A 14843-nucleotide genomic window follows, 5' to 3' on the forward strand; every position below is an offset into this window, starting at 1 on the left:
GACAATGATGAGCCGCGTGTTATTGCCGCAATAATTCTCCAAATTTGCGGCCCATAATGCGATATCTGCGAAATGTCACGGCGTGTAATGAGATTAACACCCTCGAATGAAATATCGAACATCGGCTGCGTGGGCTGCGCTGAATAGGGAGGGAAATGGCCCTGCCTAACAAAGGCAGAGGGCGGGATCCGTCGGGAGAGAAATCAATGCAGCAGTGATAAACTCGTAACGGAAAATAAGCCAGGCGTGTTTTTATTTCCCACGTTTGCGTGACAGATAGGCCACACGCACGCACGGACACACACGGAACTCACGCACGGACACACGCGCGCACACCAGCGCGCACCGGCGGGCTGACAGCGTGGCTCTCGGACGCCCCGACTCGTTCCCCGGACAACGCCGAAACACCGAGCCGGCATCACGCGGTAAATTCTCCAATTCAAATGGCGCCCGGCGGAAAAAAAAAAGATACTTGAAATTACGCCCGTATGAACCCAAAGGGTGCTAAACGCTTTTTGAACAAATGCTTTTCCCCCGGTCCATGCCTTCCCTCCGCTTGAAATTAACAGCTTTCTTTACAAGCGTCTAAGAGCGGTCGCTCTGTCTCGAGCAGCGGCCTCACTGCGCCCGCCCGCACCGCGAGCCCGCCGGCGTTCCGCTCCAAACCAACACGAGAGGAGCCCCGACTCTGCCGCCGCTGCGCAACGCCAAGCGGCGGAGGTGAGCGTCAAAAACTCCAGACTTCATTACTCCGCGTGCGGCGAAATTATTTCTCGGCACGTCCACGGGAGACACCGCCGGCACGTCGTGGCGGTAGAGGTGGGCGGGGGTGGGGTAGCAAATGTAGTTGATTTTTTAAGTCATTTGAATCGCATTTGGACTGCAAGTTTAATAGGAAGGTGTTTTTGGAGGGCTGTCTCCCGCGCACGCAGAGAGACGCGCCCGCGCTACGGGGAGGAGGGGAGGCTACAAACACGGGCGGCAGACGACCCAAGCTTCGGTCAGGACTCCAAATCCAATTACCGGCACGACCGTGCCGCGCGAGAGGCAGCAGATTGCGACGCGATTCCCGCGTCTAACCCGGCGTTTAACCCCGCTCGAGCCGGCTCAGCCCGCAGTCGCCGCGCGCTCCCTCCGGCCTCGCCAAATGGTTTGTAAACGAGACTCGATGTCACAATCAGACACAAACAAGCGAGGGGGGGGGGGGGAAGGGCGCGGTGGGAGGGGGTGGGCAGTGGGGGGGATGCGCCTTAATCCAGAAGCACTTCTCCACTCACGCCCCGCTCATGTAAATAGAGCGTCGGACGAGCGATGCGACCGATGACTTACGATGACTTTGCGTAGCTTTAACGCGGCGGCCGCCGGCATGCGTTTGCGCGCGGCGCGCGTTTACGAGTTGCCATGCGCGCTGCTCAAGTGAGTTGAGTCAATTTAATTTAATTTCCTTTTTTTTTTTACTCCCAAGTCAAATGAGAAATCACCGAGGCGCAATGTCTGCTGCAAGGGAGACCTGGAAGATCGTGCAAGCAGGAGCGCTGCAATTACGTATTTGTGTATGTCCACTGCCTTCCCCCGTGTGTCAATTAGCACACGGTGCCATTTCATTATCACTTTACCGTATGAAAAAATATAAATATATATGGGAAGTAAAATTCAGCTCAAGCCCTTCCCTTCTGCCTGCGTAGTCTACGTGCTCACAGCCTCCCTCCTGCTCCAAGTGGCTCCCTCTGCCCTCTCTCTCTCTGCTCCCCGTCTGAGTCTACAACCTCGACGTTCAGAGCCAGCGGGGTGGAGGCGGGGGAGGAAGGATCATCGTCACTGGCAGCCGCGAAGCAGTGACGGAAATTCCACACTCCCGCGACGGTGGCAAGTCTACCCACGGGTGGGCCGCTCCGCCTACAACCGTAAACCCTTGAGCGAGCGACGTCGACGGGATGCGCAGACGCGTCGTGACCGGCGACGTTGGCGAGAGCCGGCGGCGTTGGCGAGAGCCGGCGGCCAGGGGCAGCCGTGGAGACACGGACGGTCGAGGAACAATGCAGAGGGGGGATAACATACAAATAAAAACAGCGACCGCGCCGATCGTGATTTTGTGTTTTTCTGCGCGCGCGCGTGTGTGTTACGCGACAACATGTGCGTCGTAAAAATAGAAATTTACGGGAATATCGCGGAAGCTGACCCAGGAAAGCGCGAGTTATCTGGGAAGCGTACACAATGCACTCACGCGCACACACACGCGTGCAGTTACACACACAATGCATTCACGCGCACACACACACGCGTCACAATTACACACATACACATCGCGTCCACACACATCGCAATCACACGCACGCACGCGCGCGCTCTCAAGCAAGCCACATTCGCACACGTAATTTTGCGCTCGCACAAACAACACGCAGAACACGTGCACTTACACTAACCGCACACCCGCACATGCAGTTACACACTGACGTCACGTACACATTGCACTTACACGCACAATGCACACACACGCACACAAACGGATTCACTTAGAAACCCCGTGCTTACACGCATGCGCCCAATTAGCCCACGCACACACAAACTCACGCGTGTGCGCTCACGCACGCCTACACACACACACAGACACACACACACACAGACACACACACACACAGACACGTGCGCACACAATGACAAAGAACCCCCGTATAGCCTAAACAGACTTTTTGGGGCAAGTCCTGTAAGCGAGTAGCACTTATGAAGGCTGAGAGAGCACACGAAAGGGTGGTGTGGGCAGCTCCGGCCACCTTTGTCTCCCCAGTGCTGATCTTTACACAATGCACCGGGTATTCATTTAAGGCTGAGTCAACATAGGGGAGGCCCAGGACCGGTTCAAATATTCGTCACTGATATTGGTCGTGAGCGCGAATGAAACTCGGGTCTGCCAGGTGAGGAGCGCAAAGCACTCATCACTGCACTCCCCACACACACCCACACGCGCACGCACACACACGCACGCACACGCACGCTCCCGTTAGAGTCCACACACGCACGCACGCGTGTAAGCCCACACGCACGCACACACGCACGCCCGAGCGCGAGCGAGCACCCGCACTCACAGCTGTACAGGATGTCCGCTCCTTACATCCCACTCAGAGGTTGCTGCTATTTTAACCCACAAGGACCTAGGAAATAAGCCGCTGATATCATCTCGTCAGCGCGCCACCCTCAAGTGCTATTGCGTGGCGCTTTTTTTCCACCCCTTCTCTTTCAGCCCAAGATCAAGCACCCCCCCCCCCCACATCGCCTTCATCTCCACGCCGCGCGGCTCAATCCCTCCGTCCCAAACCACTCGTTTCAAACGTCGTTACGAAACCGCCGGCCGCCCCCACTTCCCCCCGCGTGCCCCCCCCCCCCACCACCACCACCGCTCCCCAAAAATCCTCTCTCCGACGGGAACACGCTCGATCGAGCCCGAATTAAATAACGAACGCACGAAGCACGATAACCGCGTCGATTACTCCCCCGCGCGGCGGCAGAGCCCCTTTCGGCCGCTGGAAGCCACGGCGCTGCCGCCACCGCCGTTCGGCCCTCGTCGCCCGCTTCAAGCGCGGCAACCGCTTCGATTCGCGACGTTACGCGACGTCGTCGCGATGCCGACGTTGTGGACCCATGCCGGGCGGTGCGACGTGGCGCGGATATTTCGTACGAACAACAGCCGCGTCGCTTGTTGATCTGTCCGTGAGAGCCTCGCTGAATGTCAAAAAGATCTCAGGGTTGCCTTTTCAGGGGCAGTGAATCGGCGGTTCCAGTGGAGACGCCCCACCGCCCCCCACTCCCCCTTCGCTAGCCCCTGTCCAACAAGTCACTCCCCATCTTCGTAGGCCGACGCTTGGGGCCCTCCGGCCCTTGGGCCCTGGTGCAGATGCCCCGCCTGCACACTCGACAGCGTAAGCCACCGGCCGGTTCAAAGTTTGGCGCTGTTAACGCGCGGCAGGCAGACGCGGCGCGCGACGGTGGCGCAGTGCAGCCGTGGCTGCCGACGCAAGTGCAGGGCTTTAAAGCGGCAATACTTTTCCGCCGCGTGTTCCTTTTCATCGTCTTCGCGCCGCAGCCCGGTTTTTTTAAGTAGAAAAAAAACTCAACTACCAACTACAAAGGGCCAGCGTTGTGCAAACAGAGCGCGCGGCCTCCTGCGACGCGACCACACAGTGGCTCGGGTGCCACGCTGACCCCGCACCCGCCGGCGGCCTTCTCCGCGCCCCCGCCAGCGCGTTAAAGCGGCAGCGTATAACCCGCCCGCGGGGCCGGCTTGGCTCTCGATGGCGCTGCCGGCTGCCCCCCCCCCCCCCCGCCGATCGCCGGGGTGCCAGCGAGTTCGGGCTGACCGCGCTCGCTTTACGTTTCGTTCTGCCAGCGAGCACGGCCGCGATCCAGTGCTTTAGGGGGGTTGAGAGAGTTGGACAGGAGACGACAGCGCAGCAAGCAGGTTTGTCAACCTGTTCACGCGGACCTTCGAAAGCTTCCCCATCGGACGTGTGGTGGATTCTCGCTGGGTGCCCCTGGCTCTCCCCGCATGAAGCGAGAGACTCCTTAAGAAGGAACCAGCCAAGCGTCCTCACTGACGATTCTCCTGAAAAGTCCTTTCCTGGATGAATAAAGATTCATTGTCATGATTATTCATTGTTACGCATCGTGGGGTGCACCAATCGCTCTTGGACGGGGCGGCGTCGACCAGGAAGTCTCCCAAACGGTCGGCCTGCGGGGCGGCCTTGCCGAGCACGTCCATCCGTCAGTCAGTCGCACGCTGCCCGGCGCGATCAGTGCCGCGAGGGGCGATCAGTGTCGTGATGGACGATTGGTGCCGCGCCGCGACCGGGAGGCACCGTCGCTCGCCGAGATGCCCGGCGAGCGGGCGCAAGCCGATCGCCCACCCGCCCACCCGCCCACCCGCCCACCCGCCCACCCGCCCACCCGCCCACCCGCCCACCCGCCCCGCTTAATACTTTCTGACACTTTGAAGGTTTCTCATTGTCGGTCGGCGGGGAAATTATAAGTTATTGATTTTATTTGAGCGCTTAAAAAAGAGCGCTGTAAAACGACGAGTTATGGCGTCACGCTTGATTTATTAAAGTCCGAAAATACTATTTTCTAGGCCTTTTAAAGCTCATGCGTTAATCATAAAACGGCAATATTTCCGTATAATTAAATGCCGCTGAATGGAGCCACGTGCTGTAATTTCTGTAGAATTGTAAAGTGAGGGGGTGACGGTTGCTAACACGCAGAGTCTGCCGCTTTTTAATGCGTGAAACCCTCTGCTCCGTGGACAGGAATCTTTATAATCTCCACGCACCCCTGATTTGTATAAAAAAAAATCCTCACAAAGTGCGCACTTAATTTGAACAACCCTTGATCCCAGGAATGGAAACCTAGCATTAAGCTTAACTAGCCTTCCCCGCTTGGCGGAACACACTGATCATGGCCTTGATGGCACTTTCCCTGTCAAAAGACATCGGCTGTCTGCTGCTGCTCCGAGCTCTCGCCTTTCTTATTTCCCTGCCTCCTTTCCCCTTTCGCTAAAAAAAAAAATTCACCCCCACTTTCCTTTTGCCAAAATACATTTTGACAGGCTGCAATTTAAGCCGGAGCGGGCAGGCGCAATAAATATCGGGCCGTATTAAAGTGCGGTGCAATTTAATGTAAATCCGCGGTAAATTCCCGCAGATTGTGGTGTGGCGGTGACAGCCACATCAAGCGCGGTGCAATTACGGCCATTAGCCGTCGGCAGACAGGCGCTAAAGTACCGGCGGACGCAGGCCGGGCGCGCGGGACGGTGAGGGAGACAGCCGGGGTTAGCAGGTGGGGAAGCGGCCAAGGATTTATCAAAGTAAATGGCACGGAGATTTAGCGAGCGAGAGGAGGGAACATTTCAATTGTGCGCAATTCTTCCCGCGCATTAAGCCACGGCGAGTAAAGTCTACCGGGGGTGGGGGGGGGGGGGGGGCGGAGGGGGTGGGGGCTGTGTGGGGGGCGGAGAAGTGGAGGGGGAGCTCTTGTGAAAAACACAGGTTTGTCCGGAAGCACGGTTCTAGGAAAGTTTCTGTGGAGTGACCCGGCAGTGCGGGCATGACTTAATAAGAATTGAAGAATCCACGCATGGCGAGGTCACTCGTAACTTTTTGCCCAGACTCCTGATAAGGTTCCCAGCGTGGAGTTTTATATTCATGAAATCTCCAGGCTCTGCTCAGCTCGGGTTACTGTTGCATGTTGACAAAAAAAAAAACGAATAGAAAAGACCCCAGAAAAGTAATATCTCTCAGCAATCGCCTCCCATCGCCGGTTCAAGCCGCACCATCAACCTCCCCCCCCCCCCCCCGTCCGTTACTGGCAAGCGGACAGTGTTATTGGAAGTCTGATGGCGACTTCAGCATTTTTTGGATTCCTGCACCACGCCGCCCGCTGCGACTGAACACGGATCCATCTGGAGCCGCGTCCGAGCTGCGGTCGACCGCCGCGGTGCGGCGTGGGGAGGGCCAGGGCAGGCGTAGCACCCGAGACGGAGCCGTGCCACGCGGCCCCCCCGACTCGGCGCGGTCCCCACCCGCGTCGCCCGCTCCGCGCCGCGATCTGGGAAATGCCACGGGGGGGTTTTCCACCCCTCCGCGGGCGTTCGGTTTTCCGGGACCGCCAGAAGATCTCGCAAGCCTTCAGACGAGGCACCGCGCGTCAGTTTGGAGTGGACGCGGGCTTGAACGCGTGGGTGACCTACGCTCCTCGAGAGGGCTGTGACGCATTTGAAAGCGTTTCCGTAAATTTTACGTCCGAGAGGAGGGGGGGGCGGGGGGCGCGGTGAGTTGGGGTCGTTTGAGAGGCTCTCGGATCCTCCGCTGCAGCCCCGCCAGACCTGGCACCACCAGCCAGCGCGAGGTCATGTGACCATGGCAGCAGCCTGTGCAAGGCCCGGGGAAACACAGATGGCACATGGAGAGCAGAACAATGGTCTTTTAAGGCCTCAGCAAAAAGAGCAGCCCACTTGGTTAAACACGGCACAAAAGGGGCATTTTCTCCCCGACTCCCCCAGCCCCCTCCACTGCCTCCCCCCCTCTTCGAACCCCTCCCACTTTAAATCCAAACTCTCCTTCCCTCTCCCTCGCCCTCTCCGCCCGCCGCTTTTCAGGCGCGCAGAGCGAACAGAAAGAAGAAAAAAAATAAGTCAATTCTCTTTTTTTCCTGTGAGCCCGGGAACTTCTGGGTCAGCGCCTGGGTCAGCCGAGCGGCTGGGCCGGGTGACCGCACAGAGAAGCGAACTCCAGCGGAGTTGGCGGCGGCGGCGGTGGCTCTCTGGGCTCTCCGATGCGGCCGGCTCGACAGAAAACCGCTAATCCGTCTACGAGAGGCTCGGCGATGGGCCGTGGAATCCGGGCAGAGTAGAATCCTGCTTCCACGCGAGAGTGGCCGCTCACGACCGGCGCGGTGACGGCGTTCGCACGAACGGACGCATCTGCCGCGGCTATCGGCGTCCTACGCGCTCAGCTTTTTGTTTTAGGGACAATGCGAGTGGCGCGTGAGAGTGTGGCGATCACGTCGCCATGTAATTCGCCGGCGGTTATTCACGCGGGCCCCCCCTCGCCACGGCTATTTGCCGCACGGAGCTCACGGAGGGCGAAGCACTTGTACAGGGCGTTTTTTTTTATTTGAAAAAATTATTGGTGCGCGTCAGCTGGTCATTTTGTTATTTCGCCCTGGCGAGTGTGAAACTTGCAGGGACTGATGGCCGCCATAATGGGGACAACGGCCAGTTTAGTACGCGAAAAAAATAACAGCGCAAATGTAGACTATTCCTTGATTAAGTGTTATTAACAAGACCTTAAAGGGAACAGTCATGACAACTGATGGCACCAATAACAAACACAAGAATTATGATGACAACGACGATGAGAAAACTGTCTAGAGACATGAGCCAGCTATGCTCGCTCGCTGCAAAGAGGGCAAAAGTCCTAATGAGGACTTGCTGTGACCAATCGGATGTCATGCCTGTTCAGTTCTCCAGACACAATCTCTCACCGCCCCCCGCCTCCCCGCCCCCACTCCGTGTCCAACAAGCCAATGTCCTGTCACCCAACGCATCTCCCACCACCCCACCCACCCACCACCGTCACAAGCAGCAAAATGCCGCCCGTAGCGAATTGCGCCGTTCCGCTCCCCGGCCCAACAAATTGGAAAACAAAATCTCCGTGCCGCGATTTCTCTGAGCCACCGCTGTAATTGCCGAGTCGGCGCTGCGCCGCAATCAATGGAGCCGTCTCGTTGCGCGGGCGCGGCCCCCCACCACCCCTGCGCCTCCCGCTTCTCCCGCCGAGTTCCGCATCCCTCTCGCGAGGGGGCCGAGGCGGACGATGCTTCCTGGCGCGTCGGTCAAAGTTCGCCGGCGAGAAGAGAAACACAAATTCCACCGGTCGCGCAACACGACCCGGATGGATCTCTCCGTCGCGGGCAAAACGCGCGACACCCCGAAGCCGCTTTGGTGCCCCGATCGATCGCGACCCACGCCGGGGAACGGCGGCGGTGATTGACAGCGCGAAGCGGTTAGCGGCGTCGCGCCGCGTGTCGTGCGCAATCCGCCGATAACATCGGCGAGAGGAGGAGGATGGAGGGGGACGAGCGGAGCGGAGCGGCAGGCAAGCGGCGCGGGGTGCGGCGCGCGTTCCGTCGGGTGGCGGGCGAACCCCACGGCTCTCATGAGATCGTGAATTTCACACCAGTTGGTGGAAAAAGGCACACGCTGGGAGGTGCTGGGCACTCAGGGAGGAGGAGGGAGGAGGAGGAGGGGGGCAGGGAGGAGGGGGGCAGGGAGGAGGGGGGCAGGGAGGAGGGGGGCAGGGAGGAGGGGGGCAGGCCCTCACACAGCTCACAATGGCTCTGTCGCCCGTGTTTGGGGGGCGGGGTCGCTGTGGGGGGCGCAGCGCGCATGCCAGCCATCTTGGGCAGCCGCGCTGAAAGGGCGAGCGGGGGTGGGTGGGAAGGGCTGGCCGCCGCTGCCGATGCGTCGGGGTGGTCCCGCGACTCCCGGGTGCACCCACTGAGCCGTCACCACGCAATTCAATGCCCCTCAAGGCCGTAACTCACCGGCCACCTCTTCTTGAAATTCCAATTTTTGTTTCAGCCGTTTTCTCTCTCGCAAAGTTGCCAATGCGAGACGGTCAGGGATGCACCCGGTGACCGCGTATCCGCAGGGCTTCGTTACAATCGCACCACGAGAGAATCATCACATTTTTACAAATCGTGACTTGCTACGTCTGGTATGTCCACGTTCTAAAACTTCGCAATGCCTTTCCATAAAAGCACGAATATTTCACCACAGCAGCGACTGGGACCGCACTCTCGCTGGGCGCACGGCGTGACACGTTCCACACGCGAGAGACACGCAGCACGGGTCCCGTTCCAGCAGCAGCATCAGGAGGAGCGCAACTTCGCCAACGCCACCGCGCGCCCCCCCCCCCCCGCTCCCACACCTCCCCCAGCCACCACGTCAGCGGCGAACGTTACCGTCGGGGTGCGCCAGCGTCGCGAGCTTCTCCGCCGATCTACAAACGAGCACCGCGGCCACACGGAGCAAAGCCTCTGGGCTCTCCGATCCCCGCACCGCCCGCCCGCCCGCACGGCAGGGCTCACCGTGACGGGCCGTCCCCTTCACCCAGCGGTAGCGGTAGCGGGCGGCCGCGAGGCTGATAAATTATTCACGCTGTGTTGGTGGCTGATTGCGTTTTGATCCAGGCGAATTATTGCTCACGGAGGAGGAACAGCGACCGATGAATCAGCACGGAGCGCTCGCCGCGAGACACAGACAACCCACGTGGCCCACCCTCGCCGAATCCGCTTCGGCTGTCGATAGCTCGTCCCCTTCTTCTCCCCGCACCGCACACTCCCTTCGAGAGCCGGGAGCTCCGCCAGCCACCCGCGGCGGCCGCACTCCGACAGAATTGCCTGCGGCACGAGTGAGTCTCACTCCGCCGATGAGACCCAAGCGGTCAAAGCCCCAAGTCAAGCTTTGAGCTCTGTAGGATGTTGCTTCTTCTCCTCTGCTGACCCTAATGTCTGGAACTCCCTCCCGCCACTCACACAAGTTACTTGCTCGCTGGCCCTGTTCAAGTCCAGGCTAAACATCTTCCTCTTCTCCGCACTTCAATGGTCCCTTTTATAAAAAAAAAAAAATTTGAATGTATACACAGTCGAAAAACGCCTCTGATTTTACCAGGATGTAAGCGCCACTGTTTTGTACAGTGTGATTTAGATGCTCCTATCACCAGTCATGTTTTATCCACTGCTGGATGAAGGCCTAATTCCCCCCCCCCCCCCCCCCCACGACATCGCCACCCGTTACGCGGCCCTGCGCGCGAGCTGATCTCATTGCTCCATGAACCATCACTTGAACTCTGGTCACTCTCGCAGCGGATTTTGGTTAACCATCGAACAAAAGACGGTCAAAGACGGTCACTGCATTGCGTGCTTCTGCGGCCGTCTGGAATGCTCTTCCTTCCGATATTAGGAAGGCCAATGGAGCTACACACTTTTAAATCTAAATTGAAAACTAAGTTTCCTAACAACTCCTTTATGTGTTTATTTTGCCGTCCTTCCCCCGCACGTCTAATTAGCACGGCTGGCTACGTACAGTGCAAAAGGTCAATGCACTGTACGTACATTTCCGCGGTGGATCGTCCCCCCGGGACCCGTTCCCTCCCCTCCGCTGCCGTTCCGTCGCCAGTCTCAACCATCGGCCAGCGTCTCTCCGACGTGACGTGTCGATTTGTGTTTTACCCTCAGAGCCGTGTGCTCCTCCTTCCTGACTTCTCGGTGTCGTTGTCAGCGTGGACCTCGTCCCCACGCTTCTCCTCCGCGCACCCTTCGCCTCTCGTGCCACGCTCGTGATGTTTCCTTCACCGCGATCAAATTTTGGGGAAGATATCTTCGAACGTTGCCGTGGATATCCTCAACGAGATCGCATCTCCTTTTCCGAATTATAATTTGTTGCTATCGTCATACAATCTCGGTGTAAACGGTTCCATCTCTTTAAAGTGGTTTTCACAACGTCGACTTAACAGTTTGGTGCGTGAGAGTTCGAGCGACTGCACTGGTTTCCACCTAATCGATTTTGCCTTTCCGTGGCCTACAAAAGCCAGGAATAGTGTGAATTTGACACTCACCGGTCTTTTTCGAGAATCCTATTGAGGCCGTGTATGTGGTCAATGGTGGATGGAAAAAAGAACATTCAATTTGCATCCAAATTATCGAGGTCTCTTTGAAATACTGCAACACACTCCCCCCCGACAGCCCTTGGGGATGCCCGAACGGGTTATGAAACATTCGAACCATTACACAGTCAGGAGACGTGGCAGCGATGGAATCGTTTTGTCAGATCACCGCGAGCACTTGGACACGAGTAATTGTTTTCATGCGCGAGATATTTTGTTTTGTTTCGCTTTGTTTCCTTGTAAAAATGTTTTTGCCCCGAAGCTGGCGAGTGAAAAAGCCAGCTTCTTTCAAACTGGAAAAAAGAAAATACATATAACTTCTTTTCAAACGTTTTCCTTAATCATTTTCAAATTTTCAGGTTTACATTTACCCTAATAGAATATTTAATTTAATTAAAAGCGAAACGCAAAACTTGGAGGAGTGTATCTGGATTATATTTAATGAAAGAGGCACCAAAGTAAGCGTAATGCGCGGTGGCAGATCGGCCAGCTCCAGTAAAATTTCACCGGGGACCGCATAAAGGAATTCTTGTTCGAATTTAGGGCCTCAATAACGCGACTTCACAGAGGAGCAAATTGTAAATCTGTTGTCAGAGGTTTTTTTTCGCCGAATACTGCCAGAATTGTAGGGGGCTGAAAACGAAACCCACACACGGAGCGACGTGGATACGATCGCTTTTTTTCCCTACGTGGTTCCCTCCCCTCCCCAAAGCCCCCCACCCTTCTGTCCCCCCCCCCCCCACCACCCCGCTGCCCCCTACCCCAGAGCCAACAGAACAGAGCAGAGCCTTCCTTTTTATGAGCGCGGGGAGGCACCTTCCAGCACACCTCCCTGGGAGGACATTTTTTCCGAGCGAGCAACACAAACACGCGCACGCAAGCAACATTCGCGCAAACGTGCACACGCACGTGCATTCATGCACACACACACACACCCTAACACATGTGCATGCGCACACAAACAAATGCGAGTGCGCACACGTGTATATGCGCACACGCACAGAAACAAAACAAAGATCGCCCTATAGCCTGAGCAAACTGTTGGGGCAAGTGCTGTTAGCGAGCACCTATTAATGCACGACAGCATGATCTGGCCAGCACCATTCCTGGCCATCTTTGCCTCCCCAATATGCTGGTGTTTATATACCGCACCAGGTACTCATTTAAGGCTGAGTCGATATAGGTGAGGCCCAGGACCAGTCCATATGCAGGAATCAAACTGGGATCGCCTCGTATGTAGTGCGGTGTGCTAATCACTGCGCCGCCATTCCCCACACACACACACGCCACCACACATGCGAGCACACACTGACATGGACACATGCACACATGTACACACACACGCACGCACATGTAGACACCCACATAAATTCTCACACACACAAGCATTCCCAACACACGCGCACACACACCCACTCACTCGCCCACAAACAAAAAAGACAAAGGTCCCCCGTTAAGTCATACAGGCCATAAGGGCAAGTGCCGTTAGCAAGCAGCTCCTAAAGTGGAAACCACACAAGAGGCAGTTAGCAGTATGACTAACGCCACGCTTGCCCCCTGCCACCAGTGCTGATGCTTGGTAACTCGTTTAAGGCCGAGTTGACCAGTTCAGACATTTGTCACTGGTGTTGACTGTAAGCGGGAATCGAACGCGGGCCTCCGGGTTCGTAGCGCAACACACGCTAACACGTGCTCCACAAAGAGGTGCAAGCTCGCAGGCAAGCATCGATTGGCTGAGCGGAAAGATGATAAGGAAGAGCAGACCCTCACGCAAACGGATCTTGTCTTGAAGATAAACATCTCGCCCGTGTGTCCTGGGCTGTCCCACACGCATTTGTCGCTGCGCTAGTGAGTGAAAGATTGTCCAGTGAAGTTCAGGTGCAAACCCACCGTGCACCGGTCACAAGATTGCCATGACAGGTTCGAGGTACGAAAACCCACGATAAGGCCTCAACCCCAGTCATGACGTCCACTGCAAGGCGACCTCAGGGATGCATCCTGGGCCTTTGAGCATGCTCTGTCGACATCTCCACAATTGCTCACCTCACCGACAACCACGGCGTTATCTGGCACTCCTACGCTGACGAGACTCGATCGCACTCCACTCCAACCCCCCTGTCACGGCCCACTCAATCTGGCCAGTTGTACCTCCACCTAACAGCATTGGTCACCTCCTGTTAAACGTTGGCGAAATCTGCAGCTCTTTTTCCTTGGCACCAGGCAGCAGATTAACCACGGTGTCGCTTCTCGCCACGAGCTCCGCCATGGGTCTCTCAAATCATCTGAAAATGCTCGGTGCCATCGGTGCCACTTTGGGATCGACATTCTCGACTGGGCGACCGCGTCCTCGAGAAAGGCGTGCGGGCTCCGTCGCGGCGCCTCGTGGCACATCCGCTCCCCGTCGAATCAAGGACACGGTACACATTCTCCGGCTCCGCACCTCCGAGTTGCCGGTCGTCAATCGAACGATGCGTCCGGATCGCGAAATACGCACGTGTTATAGATCGTTTGTTTTTATTATTATTTTACATGACTGCAGCATTGTGGGTAACAGCGTCTACTGATTTTCGTGTCGTCCTTCCCCCACACCTCCAATTAGCACGGTTGCCTACGTACGGTGCGAAAGAAGTTCAAAATACATACGCACAGAACTCTGTTCTGTGTCTCCACACAAAAACAAAACATGTTTCGATTACTCTTTGGGTCTTTAGGTAAAGTCACGTAGATAGGTAAAAAAAAAATAACAAAAATTACGTTTCGACCGCTTGTGTTGCGATCGAAACGTCGTAGTTTTCGTTTTTTGTTATTTTCTTTGAACCCATCTACGTGACTTTACCGAAAGACCCAAAGCATATGAATTCCTGCAGTCACGAAAGCTTTAAGTCGTGTTTTGATTAGCGGCCTGCTGGCTTCGCAGACCAATATCATCCTGCAGCATTTGCTTAAGCAAGCAAACAGGGCCGATGGCTAAACAATATTTTATTCATAAGTGGAGACAGAGCGGAGGAGGTTCGTGTATACGTGTTGTTAATAAAAGTAAGGGGTGCACACCACAGCAACCTCACTGAAGCGCTCCTGAAAGTCACTTGAGAGTCTGTGTCTCGCTGACGATGCTTCAAGCCGGAGTGGGGCGGCGTGCAAACCCTCAGCGCGAGTAGCTGCAACGTAAGAGGCGTTTAGCTTTGTGCGTTGCACCCTCCTGTAACTACGTGCACACTGGATAACTCACGCACGTCTGGACGCAAGGCACGCACGTACACTAAGCACGTACACACACACACACCAATATGAAAACAAAGATCCTCCGCGTAGCCTTTTACAGGCTTTTGGGGCAAGTGCTGTTGGCGAGCACCGACGGAGGCCAAGACGGTGCATTAGCGGGGTTGCGTGGCCAGCACTAGGCCAGGCCACATTTGTATTCCCAATGTTGATGCTTACACACGACACCACTCATTTTACGCCGAGTCGACCTTGCAGAGGCCCAGGTCAGTGAAGACGTCGTTTAGTCATGGAATCAAGCGCCGATGATCAAAGTTCGCAGCACCGTGCACCAACCACAGCGTAAAGATTCGACTCATTTGATCAACTCACGATACAGACACACACAATGTGTACACGTGCGCGCACACA

The 14843-nt window shown here is 56.4% G+C and overlaps 1 protein-coding gene and 1 long non-coding RNA gene across 3 annotated transcripts in view; one reads left to right on the plus strand and one right to left on the minus strand.

Moving 5' to 3' along the window:
• LOC133352070 (E3 ubiquitin-protein ligase RNF220-like) overlaps nt 1–14843 on the minus strand; it is a 119090-nt gene that overhangs the window by 71941 nt on the left and 32306 nt on the right.
• Nucleotides 204–1974, plus strand: LOC133352072 (uncharacterized). 2 transcript variants are annotated; one of them, XR_009756254.1, is made up of 3 exons: nt 204–425; nt 570–720; nt 1466–1974. It is a non-coding gene; the product is annotated as an uncharacterized LOC133352072 (long non-coding RNA). The 2 variants fall into 2 exon arrangements; XR_009756253.1 differs by having other exon boundaries at nt 1686–1708.

This window comes from Lethenteron reissneri, chromosome 39 (assembly GCF_015708825.2).
Source record: "Lethenteron reissneri isolate LAM-NWPU_2019-01 chromosome 39, ASM1570882v1, whole genome shotgun sequence".
NCBI classification, from domain to species: Eukaryota; Metazoa; Chordata; class Hyperoartia; order Petromyzontiformes; family Petromyzontidae; genus Lethenteron; species Lethenteron reissneri.